Here is a 14606-nt window from a genome sequence, read left to right on the forward strand (position 1 = left end):
GAAGAGGGCTTCGGAGGCCCTGTCTGTGTGTGTGTCTCCTAGTTTCCGGGCCATCATGGGTAAATGTACATGCTTTGTCATGTGCTCGGTCAACACGTCTCACCCAGGAACTTCCATGAGCTGACCCTTGTGAAACAGCTAAAGTAACCTATCCTTAGTATAAACTGATCGTTTTAGGCATTTTGACGTCACGACAGAAAGTGGAGGGCATGCGAGGACAAATGTAATTAGTTAAGTGCAGTAACTCTGGAGTAAGGTGAGCCCCTAACCTGCTTTGACCAATGTCCTACAATAAAGGGGTACATCTGGTCACAGACACCCATGGGAGGGGAGCCAGAGGAAGATCAGTACTATTATGGTGCAAGCCATAAGAAGCCTGCAAGAGGCTCCCGCAGCCCCTTCCTGGCGTTTTTCAGGAATGAGCCCCTCCCCTTGTGTTGACCATGGGCCAGCAGGCTCCAGATCTGTCAGACAACACATTTCTTTTGTTTAACCTCCTCGCTTCCTGGAACTTGGTTTTGGCAGCTGAAACAAACCAATATGGTGCATTTTCCTTTTGTCTGTATTTCCCTTCAACTTCTAACCACACACCTGCCTAACCTGTCTTGTTTAGTCAGAAGGTCCCCAAATACCTTGGAAATCTGTGTGGTTGGTTTGCATTAGTAACCACGCTCAACTTCTGTGCCTTCGTTCTGTGAACCCACCCATGGCTTCTCTGGGTCCCTTTATTTTTTTTCATTTCCTTCCATCTACGCTGCTGCCCAAGTGACAGACCTAGGTGATAGTCTATAACTCTGTTCTGGTACCTACTCCTGTAAAGCACCATGCCTGTTCTACGCTCTACACGCGAGCTGGGAACCAGGCTGGAGATTTAAAAACATACAGAGACACAGACAGACAGAGACACGAGCATGGGTCATTCTTGATACAAGAGTGCCAACTTTATTGTGCGCAGGGGTGGCTTATATAGGGCTCTGGCCACGCCCCAGCTCTCGGAATCTTTCATTCGCAGGCCTCACCAGAAACCACGCCCCTGCCTTCAGGGTCTCCTGCCCAGAGCAGCTGTACCCGCTCAGAGCAGGGGGAAACAAGTTGTTTACAAGAAATTCAGGGTCTCGGGGTCCACAGCCCCCAACATACTCCCTTCCTATACTGAGCATCAACTCCCAGTTTTTCTCGCTCTCTTTGGAGTCTTTGCCCGGTTTCAAACTCACCTCCACTTCCTTCCTAGGTAGACTCGTTCCTCTTGTGAAATTATCTTTCTGCAGTGGAAATCTTAGTGCATCACCTGCCAGCTTGAAATCTGCCAGAGGGGTCCCTTAGCTTCCATCCAAAATCAAACAAGAACAGGGACCTAACTGCCTCGTCAGCCACCGTAGGGCATCTGTCCCCACTGCTCCTGCTCTCCCCATACAACCACCTTCAGTATCAATTCCCAGCTTCTTTGTTCCAGAAGTCTGCCGAAGCTCCAAAAAGCAAACGCTTGGTGGGGAGGACATGGCTGGGTCTTAGGATTCCTTAGCGATTGAAAATTCCTCCAAGCCCTCCCTGCATTTCTTTGACAGTAATTTTGCAGGATTGGAAAATGGCAAGTCTCCTTGGCCTACCTCTCATTGGACGGTACAGCCCTTGAGAGTAGCAACTCCGTGCTTCCTAACTGAGGAAGGGAAGCAAGGAGAAGGCAGCTATTTTGCCCAAGCTGTTGCAGAAAGTGAAAAGCCCGCCCTCAGAGACAGCACTTCCTCGTGGTTTTCAGCGCTGACAGTATCATATTTGATTCATGTAATGGAATTAAAGCCAACGCCGAGCTTTGCCCCCCTTCATCACGATCAGCAGGGTTTGCTTTCAATGCCGAAGGCCGGGTGGTGGAAGCAGGCTGCGATGAATTCACTCAGCCGGGTGCAGCTGAAGTCACTTCCCCTGCGGGGACAGAGCGTGCTTTAGTGGGGTGGGCGGGGGGGTGGGGGGATGAGTTTTCCGCAGTAGACCTGAAAACCCAGCCGGCCGCGGATTGGTGCATCCCGGCTGCGGCCGCCTTAGTCATCCGAGTGGTTCTGGAACTGGGCACCAACTTGCGTGTTTGTCCCCGGCTCTTTGTGTGCGGATCAGCTGTGGCGTGGGCTCTGGCATCTAATCCAGGATTTGCCTCTGCGCGAGGCTTATGGAAAACAGATGTCTCGCCGCTCTGGGACTGAGCACAGAATGGAAGTGACCCAGAGGGGAGCTGCCTGGCACCGACGACACGGAGGGAAGGCCCCGGCGCGGCTGGGGAGGCCAGCTCTGCTCCTCGCCTCCGTTCTCTGTGCTGAGCCCGCGGCGTAGACGGCGTCCCCGCCACCGAGCGGTGTGACCTTGAGACGGCGTGGAGCGGGCGCGCGGACGCCAGGGACTGCGGCCGTCTGAGGTCCGGGTGCGAGCAGCAGCCGCGAGAGTCGCGGTAAGTGTCCTTGGCTGCGTGCGGGGCGCGGGCACCCCGGCTAGGGCTGCGGTTTTGCAGGGCTGGCAGTCCGTCAGCACTGTTCCCCATATCCCGCGGACCCCTGACGACCCTAACTTGCGAGGAACGCTTGCAAAGTCATTTGGCTCTGGAGAAGAAGCTGTTTTGTCTGCAACCTTAAAAAGCTTGGAAGGGACAGGCTTCCTCCATTTTTAATTTTTTATTTTTTTTCTCCGCTTCTACTTATTTTCCTTTAAGAAAAAAATGTTCTTTCTTTTTGAAGGACTACTCTGGTAGGTTCCCTTCGGATTAGTTTCCACACTTTACCCTCTGGTCAATCTCATGCTACACCCTGGTTTATTAAAGGAGGGAGATGTTGCCTTTTGAGGCTTTTTGATAGATGCATGTTGAAAATTGTATGCTACTGTCAGGAGAAGGGAGGGGGGCGGGGAGGAATCTTGTCCTAAGAAATGCCTGTCAGAGCTTTAAAGCATTCCGTGAACCCCAAGATCCTTTCCTACCTGTAATCCAGTCAATTCCAGGGAGCAACCGACTCGTTTTCTGCACCCCTTTACTCTATTTAGGGCACAGACAGCTTTAGGTTCAAACGCTTTTTGGTTTTGGGGGGATGTATTTGTTTCTTTTCCGGGGCCCCAGCTGAACTAATGAGCTACTGCTCCAGCTCTCAAATGCGTCTTAAACAGTGCATTTCAGGGCATTTGGAGTTCCGGGAGTCTAAAGACGAGGGTGGACCCTGGAAGATTCATGAGAGGTTGTTCTCGTGACAGCATGCTCCTCTATGCTCCTCCCCCCCAAAACTTGGAGCCTTTTTTATCCCTTCTGAGATAGAGCTTATCCTTCACATCTGTATTCTTAGAATATAGTTATAAACTCGTTCAGCATAACTGGTATTTCCAGATTCCTTTATCGGGGAGGGAGTTATCGTGCTGGATTTCCACTTCATTTCCTTTTGGCAGAGGCAGCACCTGCCCTTCAACTCCAAAGAAGAGAAGAGCAGGAAGGAGTCTTCAGTGCTTGGCCCATCACATCCTTGACCAAAGACATGAGATATTTTATAGACTCTTTATGACACACATTACGTTTCCATCCTATTCACACTCGGGCTCATATAATGATTAAAGATCAGGTATAGGAAGAAAGACTCTGCCTCCCTCCTGCCTTGGTAGATATGGACTTTGGTGAGCTGGGCAGGGCTTTCTGCACCCAGGATCGAGTACAAAAGCTGCACCCCATAGCTCACCGGCTTCATACTAGCGTTTCCTTTGCCTGGCAGCCTCCGTTTTCTCCCCTCCCTCACCTTAGAATTTCATTTCGCTCGGTTGCCATGACCTCATTTTGGATTGTGGCATGTGTGCAGTGCTGTCACCAACATTTGGTTAGGTGAAGATGTTCCTTCTCTGAGAACATCTCTCTAAACCTAGATTTGATTTTCCTAGAAGACTTTATATAATAAATAGTACTGTATGTCAAAAATGTGGTATCCCTTTCTTTAATTATTTCTGTCTCATCGTGTTGCGGTGGGCTTGTATGAATTGCTGTTTGGTGAGATTGTAGTTTCTATTTCATACTGAAGTACAAGCGGAAGGAATTTCTCAAGGACACTAAATATAAACGGGTTAGAAAGTATAGTCGTCACCGTCTCATGCTCTGGCCATTTCTTTGGTCTGCCTTTGGGTTGGATCCCATCCACTGACCCTTCAGTCAGGCTGATAGTTGCCGTGCAGGTCTGTGTGCGTGTTCCTCAAGCTACAGGAATTTACTCCCGTCCAAATTCTTCACCATGAAAGCGTGGCCCGTTCAGTGGAGATGACCCAACTGGGTAATAGTAGCAACTTCCAAGGGAGCTTTGGAAATGAAATCCTAGAACCCTGGACTCCTCAGAAAATGTTATAATATCCTCTTTCCTTCATCACTGCTGAAAATAAGGTGGCTTTGTTTATCCCATATCTATCTTGGATAACAAACATGTAAAAAACAGTGTTAGCTTGAACATTTTACACACAGAAAGTTTATTCTGGCAGGTTCTTCAGATACACCGTTCTATGTAGCTGTTAATAATGAAGGTTGGGACAGCGATGATGTCCTTGAGAAAAATCTGTCCAGAGTGTCTGTTGGACTGGTCTGTCTGAGAGAGTTATCATTAAGCCCTGAGGCAAAGACTGAGGCCTTATCGGACTGTCAGCAAAGTCAAAGCTGGCTCCCTGCTGACTCCCTGCAGTCAAGGCTCCCAAAGCTAAGATTCAACTGCAGATGTTACCTTGCCTTTGACATTTATTATTCAGTGAGGTCTGTTGGAGTAGCAAGTCCTTACTGAACAAGAAGCCCCCTTTTTGTCTGACCATTACTCCCTATACAATACAGCAGAACAGTGATTCTCAACTACAGAGGTATTACAAGCGATTTGAGAACACTTCAAATAGACAGGGGATAGGCATAGGTTATGTGCGGTTTATAGAAGGGACTTATTTGCAGAGGTAGTGTCCACAGAGGTGAGGATGCCCTTGAGCCAACCCCTTCAGGTGCCAAGGGATTGCTCTATCTCTATCCTTACATATTAGACTTTACTTGAATGACGAGTTAACAAGTCTTTTAAGGAAAAAAAAAAAACACAAGTTATGTGTAAGTTCAATGCATTATTTTCTTTGGAAAGAGAGATATTAAGTCTCATCACATAGAGAGTATTTGATCTTAGGGTTTAAAAAAAGCCTGACAACTGCCACTTTTGAGATAAATAGAAAATTAAGGGGGTAAATACGATGACACAAAGCCGATGTTTACTTCCTGCTTGGCTTTTATGTCATTTGTGGGGTTTGGTAGAAGTTAAACCACAGACTTAGTGTTTATGTTGGCACATATTAGATTTTCTTTACAATGGCTACTTCCTACATCAAATCATGACTTTTCTCGTACATCCCGTCCTTGACTGTCAACTTAATGACAGGACAGAGATATCCTCCTCCTAGAGTTTCTACTCTTTCTATTTTGCCTAACTGTATGCCTACATGAAATTTATTTATGCGGAATGGCTGTCCCTGGGAGATTGGAACGTTCTCAGGTCTGCAGATGGAGAGGGTATAGGTTGCCTCCTGGCATGCACAAAGCCCTGAGTTTTATTCCTAGAACCACGAGGGAAAAAAAATGTCTTTCGTGTGTCCTTGGATCAAACAAAATCAGTGTACCCATCAGCATTGCTATCAGCTTGTAGTGGATTAGGCCTGTGTAAATGAAGCTGCCGCCGCCAGCTTCCTTCTGCTTAACTGCAGCTTGTGAATCCACCTGAGACACCAGCTTCCAGAAGCAGTTTGCAAGGGCTGCTAGAGACAGCTGGAGCTGGAGTGTTGGGAAGCAGTAACTGGCTTTTTTAAATCAGTCTTCAGTGTGTGAACGCCTTCCAGGTTTCAGAATGTCTGCTCTTCTAGGATACCCTTTTCCTCCCTTAAATGCATCCATCAATTTAAAATATCAAGAGAAGCATCAAATTGTTGTTAAACGTTTATCTCCCTTTCAGGCCTGGATCAATTGCTGTGGAATTCTGTCTTGTTTTTCAGGGCTTTGAGATTCAAAAATATGGCAAGTTTCAGATCTGGGCTTCTGTTGAGCGATCCAGTGTGAGACCATAAAGGGGTGGCAAAAATTAGAACTAAGTTCTGTTCTGTCTATGCCTCAGGGCCTCATGCATGAGAACAATGAACTCTTCTTCAAGCCCCTCCAAGTGTTCTTTTAGATTGTTTGGCCCTGTCTGATAGAAGGAAGGAAAGGTGCCTTTGAAAACCCTATTCTAGTCTGCCAGCCAAAGAGATTTATGGAGAAAATATCTCACTTCATGGCCCTGCTGTATGACCTGGAAGTACAGCCATGGTTACACAGGTGTCGCTGTTTATAAAGGAGAGCCTTAGCCTCGAAGGCGTTTTCAAGCATGGTTGGTGCCTTTTGAGAAGCCACTAGGGAGCTTCCTTCTTCATGAATCTCTTCTAAAGCCTTCCTCGCAGTTGAGAATGGCGGTACACCTCTGGGCTGTGTGATACTGTTCCTGTGCAGACAGGAGCAATCACCCCAGATAGGGAATCAGCTATTGTGCTGTGTGATACTGTTCCTGTGCAGACATGAGCAATCACCCCGGATAGGGAATCAGCTACAGATCAAAGTCAAGGATACCACCAAAGTCCAACTTGGTAATCTAATGAGCTTTATGGGGGCTACCTACAGGAGCAGAGATGACTCACCCACAGCTGCACCCGCAGCCCCCAGCTCCACCCCCAGCATGGAGACAACTCACCAAAGCGGGAAACCAGGACTGTACCACACAGCTTACAGGTAGCTCAAGAGGTCCAAGAGGGTCTCTTTGAGGCACAGGTGGTCTGGGCTTCGTCTAAATAGCTGGGCTGATTTCTGCTTCTTCCAGGTGGCTTGGCTAGTTCTTTCTTCCTTTAGGTAGCTTGGTTGGTCTCTGTTTCTCCCAGGTGGTGCCCATCTGAACTTCTTGTAAAGAGTTCGGGGAGTCCAAGAGATTCCTAGGTAGGTCAGCTGGTCACGGTCTCTTTCCGGTGACTCCGCTGGTCTGAGAGTATCTCTCAGCTGTCCTTACTGCTTATGTATGCCTAGAGAGGGAAGGGCTAGCATATTTGGTCAATTTCAGTGGCTTCCTGAAGCCTGAGTTGTTACTCCTTGAGTCGAAGGGGTTTCCTTGCAGGATGATGTATTTGGCCTTTCTTTAGAGTGTCCCGTATCTTTACAAACATCCCTCTAAACCAGAGGTTTGTGGGAGGAAATTCTACCATATCACCCCGCAATCCCACCTAGTCCGTCACCCTGCACTTAGCGGTTGAAGCAGAAGCACTAGAATTTTGAGGCCAGCTGAGAGCTACATGGTGAGACCCTGTCTCAGCAAAGTAGTGAATAAAGTCTTCCTGGAACTTGGAGACCTTTTTGGAGGCTCGGATGTAAACACTACCTGGGAGATCTAGAGGCCCCTGGCACTGAGATATGCTTCCTTTGGTGTGGCACAAGGCATTTTCTTGGATCTTTAAACATAACCGAGGCATTCTGGCATTTGTTGCTTACTTTCAAGACTTTTATGAGGTGCAGCCTTGCTCCCTGGGGTTACTTCCTCAGATCCTAGCCAGTTTTGCAGTAGTTATGTGTGGGGTGGGTGGCTGCAAAATGACCCATAATGGGAATGTTGCTGGTGGGTAAATGGTAGGCACTCCTGAGCTTTGCAATAATTGAGAAGATGATATCAGGCCCCTGTAATCACGAAAATAGCCTCTCAGACTAAACAAAGATGAAACCGTCTCGTTCTCTTTGGCTACATGCAATTTATTTAAATTAGTGTCGCACATTCTACAGTGGTCTGAAGCCATATCATGAAGCCAACAAACCGAATAAGTTTTCTGGGCCTTTGCTCAGGAATGAAAAAGGTTTTAGCCACATTGAACAGGATTTGCATCTTGTTAGCCTCCCTGTGTGCCGTTGGCCAATGAACATAATAGAGAATGCGGCTCTATCTTTTCAGCCAGACAGTCTGCCTCAGTTATGGTTTTGCTGGAATTAAAGTGGCGAACTAGGAGCCTGGGCGAAGTGAGGGGGCGGCAGGACCTTACAGGACACTAAACAGAAGAGCCTGCAGTCGGGCCTGGTTCCTCTCCTTTCTTATGGTAGAGACTGGCAGGACAGCTTGCCGTGGCTACAGTAGAGCCTTACACGTGGTGATCTCTCTTCTTGGGGCTACCATGTGAATTATTTCCCTCTAGATCTGAGGCACAGACCCGTTTCGGCGTGCAGCGTATGTGCAGGGTGCTTGCTTTCACCCGGTGCGTTGAATTCTATTTCAGGAAAGCAAAATAATAACCACGCGAGTCGAAGAAAGAAGCCATAGACTCAAACTGTGTGTGCGGTGTCATTGCCTACTTTGGGTACTCCTTGAACCAATGTTTTACGTGGCTGAGGAACAGTCTCCCAAAGAGTGTGGACCAAAGATCACTCACGGGGGAGGAAAGCTGCAGGGTTAGCTGCTTGCTACCCATAAACACCCATGAGAATCGTAGATGTTCCCTCTGATGCCCTCCTCTCCTACTCCTTGCAAGTTTGAGTCATCCCTTTACCTGCGTGTGCTCACTTACATCTTTGCCTTAGAGTTAGTACCCTGACTCTCTAGACCTGAGGTCCCCAGCCACTGCGCACTCTGGAGACCTGTAACAGCTAAGAGAAGCTATGCTGAATAGCTTTAGGACAGTTTCGGGTACAGGACGGAGTGAGCAGTGAGAAAGACTAAGCCCGGCAGGCTAGACGTTCACTCGGGAACCCGCACTGCCGAGGGGGACGGATATCGGCGTTGTGGTTGCTGCAGAGAACAAACGGCAAACACCGTGCATCTCTTCCATCTGTCTCTTTGCCAGCAATGAACTCAGTAGTGATCAAATCCAACTTTAATGAAATCAGGTTTGCGGAGTATGGTCTCCAGATCCCTGCCATTAAAATTCTTCCTTGCCAAGCTGTTTCCCTTTCGTGAGAACAATGCGTTCGCCATCTGCGTGGCACACACGCTGCAGCACAAATGAGCTGGGCTGATAAAGGGTCCCTTTCACTCCGCTCCTGCGGTTGGCACCCACTCCGGGTACAGTGAGGAGCCAGGAAGCCGTTTGCCCAAGGCAGGCATGAGTGGAGACCGACGCGATCTTCTTATGTTTTTCCTTATTCTCTGCTATAAAGTAACAATTACCCTTGGAGTTTCCTTCATCTCCTGCCCTCTGCCCCCCTCCAGTTCTCAGTCCAGAAGCCTGGAGTACAAAGTAATCCGTGCCTGAAGGCTAAAACCCACTCGGAGCTGCCCAACCAGTCACCAAAACAACCTAGAAATTGGGAGGTGTGGCTCAGGGTTCATTCCTACACAAAAGAAAACAGTCTACCAACCTCGTGCCCAGCCCTGTCTCACTTGTGAATACTTTCATTACATGCTAAAATATCAGGTTTCTCAGTTATTCCCATTATAAATATTTCTTTTGTAACTCACATAAAGTGTTTTACTTAAACAAAGATTCTCAATTTTTAATGAACATTGATTACAGGTCAGATTCATACAAATTCCTATCGCCTGCCTGTCTTCTTCCTTCCTTTGTGAGACAGGGTCTCACCATGTAGCCCTGGCTGGCCTGAGCCTCTCTATGCAGCCCAGGTTGGTTTTGAACTCTTAGAGATCTACCTTCCTCCTCTCCTGTGTGCTGGGATTAAAAGCATGAGCCACGCACCTGACTCTTCTTTCCTTGCTTTGGCTCCTCCTTTCTTCCTCCTTGCATTGAACCCAGAACCTTGCTGTGCTAGGGTGAGCTCCACCCGAGCCCTTCACATCTTGTTACTTCCTAAAGAACCTTTTAACAACCAGAATAGGAAATTTTTAAGAATTTGCTTTCAGTAGAGCAGTTTCTGTTATGGGAGAAAGACAGATTTATGGGGTTGTAAAACTGAGGATTCCATCTGCATAGGAGCTGGTTTGCATTTACAATGCGGAACAAAATATTCTTGGCGTGCTTGAGGTTTATCTCAAACAGGATGTTCCATGCTAAACCTCACTGGATAAAGAACTGAGGAACGCGCTTTTCCTAGATGTCCCTTGAGCCGCTCGCTCTTTCTCGAGTCTCTTGAACAAATACATTCATCCCAGTGACGTCGAGTCCTCTCTGAAGAGTCCATCGGGTTTCTACCTTCCTTTTGCATACATTTTGCTAGTGCCCATTGATGGCTGCTCAGGAGGGCCAGGGAGGAACAAAAGACCCCAGACCTTCTGCCTCTATCCTTGAGACCACCCAGGGCTCTGCCTGTGATGTCACACACAATGCCTGCTGACGTAGTGAGAGTTCAAAGCCACAAGTTCAGAACTGTCCATTCTTGGTTCGTTCACAGTCTTTGGCCAGGGTGTGTAAAATTTTCAGAACGAATACTGAAGGAGATTATGGAGCAGTGGGGGCTTCCTCCCGGACCCTAGAGTGGGTACAAACCACACCCAAACACCTGTTTTCACAGAGAGCTCCTTCATTAAGTGGGGAAGAAAAGTTAAAGGGGCTGATTACTGACCTGGGCAGAAAAACAGCAACAAATGACCTTGCAGGTGTAATTTTTAAGAGGAGCAAAAGGGGGGTGTGTGTTAGAATGGACCAGGGTACAGTGGTAAAGGAGATAGGAAAAGGGAAAGGGGGAAAGGGGTGTTTTTGTCCCCGTCTCAGAGGGACAAAGGACTGCCTGTGGATAGGAGGGAGACAGATGTGGTACATAGGCAAATGGTGGTTTTATAAAGCTAAAGGGAAAACCCGTATTTGGATGAGGTATTTAATTTTAATTGTGCATGTTAATTAGGTGAACCAAAGGGAGCTTTTGATTGCTGGACTTTGGTAGTCAGCCTCAGGAGGAGGAAGTGGCCAAAGAAGGAAACAGATCTTGGCGGCTAGCTTTAAGAATGTAATCTCATGATTTTTAACAAGCCAGAGGAAACGGGCGAGAAGGGCAAGGCCTGCCCGAGCCAGGGTCCTCATGCTCAAGCTGCCCAGAGTCCTTTTAAATACCCACGTGATACAGGAGAAAAAAGCTCAGCAGAGAGATGGAGGTGGAAGGAATTGAAGGTCAGGGCCATAGTGAGTTTGGGGCTATCCTGAGCTACGTGAGCACTGCCTCAAAATATCCCCTCTCCACCAAAATGTTCAATTATTCACCTTAAAACAGACACAGTTAACTTAAAATTAAAGTCATATGGAGGTTTCCGTAAAGAAAGTTTGGTGCCTGAGGCTGTAAACCCCAAACATGTGGACTCTGTTTCCTGCTGCAGTTTGCCTTATTGGAAACAGTCAGTGAGACCAACGGCTCTTCCTTGGTCTGCAGTGCTCATGGGGCAAACTAAGACTCTTAGTCGGATTTCCATTCTCTTCTCCCAGCATGGTTAGCGCTCTGTGGTTAGCTTTCAGTTTTAAAACCAGTAGAATTCAATTAAGAAATAAACAAAACCCACAAACAAGCAGACATTGAACTCTTGGCTTAGGATGATACATGACCTAGTGATTACATGTATGGAATGGACATACCAGAGTTGTTGATAGAGACTGAGGGATTTCTCCCTGGAGTGTCCCTTCAGTGTCTGGGACACTGAAGCTGCCAGGGAGAGGGAATTGACAGCCTGCTGTCTCTTTCTTATTCACGAAGGTTGGACTGTTGACCCAGCAGGATGTGCTGGGACATTTTCTGCCCTCTTCTGACCCCTCTTTATTAGTCACGACATTTATTTGCCCTGGTGGCATGGATCTAGAAGAAGCTGCTTCCTCAGTACAAGCTCAGGATTCCTTCAGTGTGGCGGTGAACTCGCTGGGCTCCTTGGCACTGAGAAGGTGACAATGATTTACTCTCAGAATGGAGAAAGACTCAGCTTTAACACGTTCCCTTCAGGGCTGGGGGCGGGGCTCAGTGGAAGAATGCTTGCTTACCTGTGTGCACCAGACCCTGGCTTCCATCCCTAGCACCGCAAGTGATGAACAACACACACACATACACACATGCACGCACGCATGCATGCACGCATGCATGCACGCACACATACACATACATAGAGGCACACACATGCACACACACATGCACACGCTCACATACATACGGGCACACGCATGCACATGCACCATTGTCTCTATGACACCCTGGTGATGTAACACGAGAGAAGGAAAGCTCACGAGAGGAGCATGAGTGCCCCTACCTAAGACCCGATGCTCAGTGATTCCTGACTGAATGCTCTGTGACAAAGCAATACAGGAGCCAGGATGGCAGCTTTTAATGGTAGAGCACTTGCTTAGTACGTGTGAGGTCCTGGCTTTCAGCTGTAGTGATGATAATAACAGAATCGTGTGTTCTGGGAATCCCTTCAGTCAATAGCTTTTTAGATACAGGCCCCTTTTGGGTGTGGTCTGAGGTACTAAAAGTGCAGATGAAAAGTAAGTGTGACCCCTTTTTTCTGCTGGATTCGGTTCCCAGTTCCCAATCACACAGGGGGCTGTGGATTGCTACCCTTTCTGTAAGTTTATCCCCAAATAAACCTTTGTTATACTCCTTTCTGGGTTATTGTGGAGCCTACAATTGTGGAAGACTTAAATAAAAGTATCTCAGTTAGGGTTTCCATTGCTGCAAGGAAACGTTGTGACCAGAAAGCAAGTTTGGGAGAAAAGAATCTATTTGGCTTACACTTCCATATCACTATTATTGAAGGAAGGTAAGACAGGAACTCAGATAGGGCTGGAACCTGGAGGCAGGAGCTGATACAGAGGCCATGAATGGGTGCTTTGTTATAGAATATTATTTTAAGATGTGTGACAGTTTTTTTTATACTGTGGAACATTTGTTTTAAAGATGCAAAGTTGTGTTTCATTCTTTTATGTTGCATCTGTTTAACTCCATGAAGCTGTGTTAACTTTGCCTGTCTAAAACACCTGATTGGTCTAATATAGAGTTGAATGGCCAATAGCAAGGCAGGAGAAAGGATAGGTGGGGCTAGCAGGCAGAGAGAATAAATAGAAGGAGAAATCTGGGAAGAAGAGATCAAGGAGCAAGAAAAGAAGAAAAGAAGGGGCCAACCACCAAGCTACCCAGCCAGACATAAAATAAGAAGGAAAGAAAAGATGTACAGAAATAGAGAAAGGTAAACACCCAGAAGCAAAAGGTAGATAGGATAATTTAAGTTAAGAGAAGCTGACTAGCAACAAGTCAAGCTAAGGCCAGGCATATATAAGAAAGAATAAGCCTCCATGTATTTATTTGGGAGCTGGGTGGCTGGCCCCCAAAGAGTAAAAAGAGAAAAAGAGTTTTAAAAAAAACACCAACTATAGTGCTGCTTATTGGCTTGCTTCTCCTGGCTTGCTCAGCCTGCTTCTTATAGAACCCAGGAATACCAGCCCAGGGATGGCATCACACACAATGGCTTGGGCCATCTCACCCATCAATCACTAATTGAGAAAATGCCTGACAACTGGATCTTAGGGAGGCCTTTTCTTAATTGGGTTTCCCTCCTTTCAGATGACCCTAGCTTATATCAGAAAGTCTGTGTTCGAAGGTTGAAGCTTGTGGAGTTTAAGGTCCACGGTGCAAAGATGGACCAAAACTGCATGTGCATCCCCTCAAGAAGAACTGATAACGCGAAACATGTGTGCCTCCTCCCCCTGCTTTTTTCCATGTGGGCCCCAGCCGAGTGAATGCTTCAGCCTGCGTGGGTCTTCTCCCCTCAATTTGCTCGCTCGCGGACACAACCAGCAGTGAACTTTATCAATTTCCTGGGAGCCTGTCCACCCAGCCAAGCCGACAGCCAGCATTAACCACCAGAGACCGTGGGGGTGACAGGGTGGCAGGTGGGCCACTCAGAATGAGTCCTTTGGTGGCAAGGAGCATGCTGCCTCTTTCCATGAAGCGGAAGGAAAAGGGGGGAACATTTACATCCAGGGTCCATGATGTGTATTGGGATTGATTCCCAAAGCCCCGTCAGCAGAACCATTTCCTGCTGAACAAGATGTTACTGTCGTAGTCCATAGCTTCTGCTTCAGAGGGAATAATTCTACTGTCGTTGCTGTCTGCAGGAATTAGGTTCAAGAGAGCGTGAGCTGCTCTGGGCTGTGTGCCCAAGTCCTACTGCCTGCCACGCAGCACTATGGCAATTTTAGCACAAATAACTTCACAGTTCTCTCAAGTTATGTGCATCTGCCTCCCTTCCTGTACAACAGAGGGGGAAAAGTTGGCAGTAGCAATTAGCTGTAATCCCCACAAAGACCCATGACAGCAACAAATGACTTGGTGTTTAAGAACTAGCTTTCACAGACAAGTCCTCCGGGCATAATTCGGCAGAAGAGATTGGTGCTCACCAGGTTATCCTGGAGACTGAAAACCAGCAGAAGCCCAGTTTTTCTCTCTGGCATCTATGATGCCAGTCACACCGCCCCTTGCCTTTGCAAACCTGCCGTGAGCACCCAGACGCAGTGGTGGGAGGCAGAAGGGCGTTAGACAGTCCTTCTCAAGCTGTGGCTTTCATGAGTGGGTTGTAAATCAAGTTCGTGAGTCGCAGCCAGTCTATTTTAGACATGAAATACGTGCCAGGCGTGGTGGCAGATGCTCATAATTCCAGCACTCTGGAGGCTGAGGC

At 47.5% G+C, this 14606-nt stretch overlaps 1 protein-coding gene across 3 annotated transcripts in view; it reads left to right on the forward strand.

The window, feature by feature from the left end:
- The window catches only part of Trim2 (tripartite motif containing 2), a 139019-nt gene that overhangs the window by 40998 nt on the left and 83415 nt on the right, over positions 1-14606 (forward strand). Inside the window, exon 1 of one of the 3 annotated variants that reach the window (XM_048424598.3) lies at positions 2001-2437. The exons of the other annotated variants lie outside the window; for them this stretch is intronic. The gene's annotated coding sequence lies outside the window, so the exon portion shown is untranslated. Of the gene's footprint in view, positions 1-2000; positions 2438-14606 lie in introns of those variants that run through there. 3 annotated transcript variants of the gene reach the window in all.

The sequence above is a fragment of the Myodes glareolus genome, chromosome 20 (assembly GCF_982192425.1).
Source record: "Myodes glareolus chromosome 20, mMyoGla1.1, whole genome shotgun sequence".
In the NCBI taxonomy this organism is placed as follows: Eukaryota; Metazoa; Chordata; class Mammalia; order Rodentia; family Cricetidae; genus Myodes; species Myodes glareolus.